General features: G+C 58.1%; 1 long non-coding RNA gene across 1 annotated transcript in view; it reads right to left on the bottom strand.

The window, feature by feature from the left end:
* The window catches only part of LOC114484765 (uncharacterized), a 19,338-nt gene extending 19,024 nt beyond the window's left edge, over nt 1-314 (bottom strand). Inside the window, exon 1 of the long non-coding RNA XR_008616469.1 lies at nt 226-314. This is a non-coding gene — a long non-coding RNA (uncharacterized lncRNA). The remainder of the gene's footprint in view (nt 1-225) is intronic.
* Between the last annotated feature and the right edge of the window lie 3,031 nt (nt 315-3,345).

Below are 3,345 nucleotides of genomic sequence, written 5' to 3'. Positions count from 1 at the left end.
GGGCCCGTCGCCGCGCGGCTGGCCGGGCGGTCCGGGCGGGCGGCGGCGGCGGCCGCCGCCGGGCCAGGCCTCCTCCCCTCCCCCGCCGCACCCCTCCCCCGCCGCCGCCGCCGCCGCCGCCGCCGCCGCCCGGGTTGGAGAGCGCTGGGCGCGAGCTGCATGCGCGGACCGGGCCACTCGGTCGCGGCTTTCGGGGGAGGAGGAGGAGGAGATTTTTTTTTTTACCCTCGGCGGGGAGGGGGTAGGCAGGAAACGGCCGAGGCGAAGCCAGGGCCCCCTCCCTGGCCGCGCGAGGGACCGCGGAGACCCTGGCGGCCGGACGGCGGCGTGGGGGAGGGGCGCGTGGGGGAGGGGCGGCCGAGCGGGCGCCCCTGGGGCTTCGGCCCCGGTGGGGTTGGACCGAGGTGAAGTGGGGTTTGCCTGCAAGGAGCGGACCGCGGCCCTCACCGCCCCCGTCAGGAGTTGGGAAGGCCGGGGGGAGCGGGTGGCCATCGGACCCCCCCCCCACCTGCGGGGTCTTCGGTGCCCGCCAACTCTGGAGCGTGCGGTGGCACGTGGGGGAGGGGTCGGGTGAATGTTTGCGGGCGGCTGACGACTAAGGGCAGGTGGTGGCCACACTCCACGCGGACCACTTCCTGGAATGAGACTGGCTCCTGCCCCCTCTCTCCGGCTCGTACTACGGAGAGCAGTCATTGAAAATTGGGGACAGGGAGGAGAGAGGAGAGTGTCTGGAAGACCATATGCCCCCAACTCCACCCCCTTTATCTCTCCTCTGCTCTGGGCTCTTTTGTGTCAAGTGCGCCCCCCCCATGACCCCGTCAGTCTGGGGTGGCCGAGCTGCCCAGCTGTGACTCTCACGTGGCTGCCATTCACTGTCACTCACTCTCCCTCTGAAACCACCCACACCCTGACCACGTTGGGGGGCGTGAACTGCCCACTCAGCTGTTCTGCAGCTTGACCGTCACTCAGCACCCCTCCCTGGGGATAAGTCACCCGCACTGTCTGGGCAATTCCGTCCGCGGTGGAGGGGCCTGACCGCTGCCTCGCGTGGGGGGCCCAGCAGTGGTCCCACTCCGGCCACCCTCCGGAGTGTTCAGCTAGTGTTTTTCAGAATAGACTCTAAGTGAGCATCTTTCGGGTGTTCACACCCCCAGGCCTCTTGGTGCGGTGCAGCACAAATGCACCAAACTTCAAAACGTCTAACATCATACTCTTTGTAAAACTGTCATATTGATCTGTGTGGCTTCAGTGGCAAATGTTCTTGTCTAGTTGAGACAGCCTTTGAGGGACTGTGGGGTGCTTTCTTGGGCCGGGGGAGGGGGCTGTATGTGTATCTAATGGAAGCAGGATAAAGTCCACCTTCCCTCCCACCTGGCTGGTCCGAAAACCGGAAAAGTTTTTTAAAAGTTATCCCAGAGAGCCCACTGATTTTGCAGAAGGGAAAAGGAATAAAGAATTGTGGGTAGGGGATTGCCTGGAAGACAGCAGAGGTGCTAAAAAGAGAGGAAGAAAGGATGTCAGGTTAAGTTAGGGCATTAGCAGCTCTCGCCTGTGTGTATTCCGAACTTGGAATGTGGTATTTGGGGGTTTTTGATCCCGGATTTGGGTCTGTGAAGGGGAGGGCATGAAAGAATCTGAGGTCGAGACGGGTCTTTGTGTCAGTACTCCCTCCCCTTTTCCCTTTGCTTTCTAAGCATCGTCAAATGTTTTTAAAATGGTATATTTGAAATGAAAACCCACCTACTCTCTCTCCCTGGGCAATTTATCTCCCTTTCAGCCCTCCAAGTCAAACGAGTGACCCAGATACACCCTCTCAGATGACTTTCTGAGGTAAAACTTTAGGAAAATATTTTTAGTCTGCCCAGTATTTCTGTCTACCTAAGTGTGGGCAAAATAACCCTCCTCTGAGGCAATATGTTCAGGCTGCCCTCCCTCCTCCTCCTCTACAAGATGAATTTATACGTGTTAGAGGTTTCTATTGTTTTTCATTCTGACGGCTTTGATTCTCACCATTTTGTTTTACATTCTTACCCAAGACCAATTTTATCCCTTCCCCCCTCTCCAGTCTCCGTACATTGTTAAACGTTTAAAATAATAGCACTCGTGCTGATGGGGGAAGGGAGCAGGAAGCCAAAAACTCATTTCTTCTCCCTCCCCCTTCTGGCAAGTCTAGAGAAATAATATAACATAATATATAGATGTGATTCCTTGGGGGTGGGGGTGGGGAATGGTTGTGGGTGGTGCGGAAAATTCTGGTAGTTTCTTTGCAAAAGGTCTGAAAATACAAACCCACCCCCTGCATGCAATACGCATGTGCAGCAGACCTATTATGGTGGTTCGTTGTGGGGGAGGGAGGGGAATTTGAGAAAAAATAAATATATGTGTGAGAGATTGATGGTGAGATTAGAAGAAGAGAGGGGCGGGCGGGAGGCGAGGCTCGCTGCGAGGCTCCTCCTGCGTCCTCTGACTCGCCAGGCTCCGCCCACCCTCCTCGCCGCCCTCCTCCCTCGCTGTCTTCCCGAGATCTGAGCCGGGATGTGGGAGAGTCTGGGCTCCAGGCCAGCATTGAGTGGCTGGTGAGACAGAGGTTGGGACTTAGATTTGCTTTCTTGCCCTCCCTTTCCTTTCCTCGCCGTCTACTTTGCCTCTCCGCACCACCGCCGTCTTCCCAAGTTCGGGAACCTCCCGCTGGGGTGGGGAGTGGAGTTAACTGGCTGCGAGGTCCCAGGGCTTGTGTCCCACCCCCCAGCTGGTGGAGACCGAGGCCATTTTCCTGATCCTTAGCCAGTTGGCCTGCCCTTGCCTCTGCCCCGGCGGCCTCCGTTTCCATGTTCATATTAGCCGCGGTCCCTGGGGTGAGGGAGCGCAGGCTCCTGGGGCATGGCGTCTTACTGACTTCCCATCAGGGTCCCCAGTCTGTTTCCACACCTGGGGCTGCCTACAGGCACCTTCCCCGCTCCCACAATCCCCCAGTCCTAGAGTGTCTTCCTGCGCAAGAGGGCACAGGATGCTGGAGCTGTGAGAAGTAGCAATGAAGGAAGGAGGTGCCCAGATGCTGAGGCAGTGGAAACCAAGGCCTCCGGTGTGAATTGTGGCTAATTTTCCCTTCGCTGTTGTGGGAAGAAGGATTGTGTGTCCTAGAGCAAGGGGCTGGGCCAGGCCCAGACTTCACCTCCTGCACAGCTGCCTCTGCCTGAGCAAGACAGGTCTGGCGGGTTAATCTAGTGCTTGCTGGGGGAGGGAGGCCAAACCGGGCCTCATGTCTGTGTGGCGTTGGTGTCTTCCTCCTCATGGAGTTACTCCCTGTCCCCTAAGCCTCCAACAGTCCAACAGGGGTCATGGAGA

Source organism: Physeter macrocephalus, unplaced genomic scaffold, assembly GCF_002837175.3.
Source record: "Physeter macrocephalus isolate SW-GA unplaced genomic scaffold, ASM283717v5 random_8, whole genome shotgun sequence".
Lineage (NCBI taxonomy): Eukaryota > Metazoa > Chordata > Mammalia > Artiodactyla > Physeteridae > Physeter > Physeter macrocephalus.
Note: the sequence above shows the minus strand (reverse complement) of the source record. Positions and strands in the feature narration are given on the sequence as shown.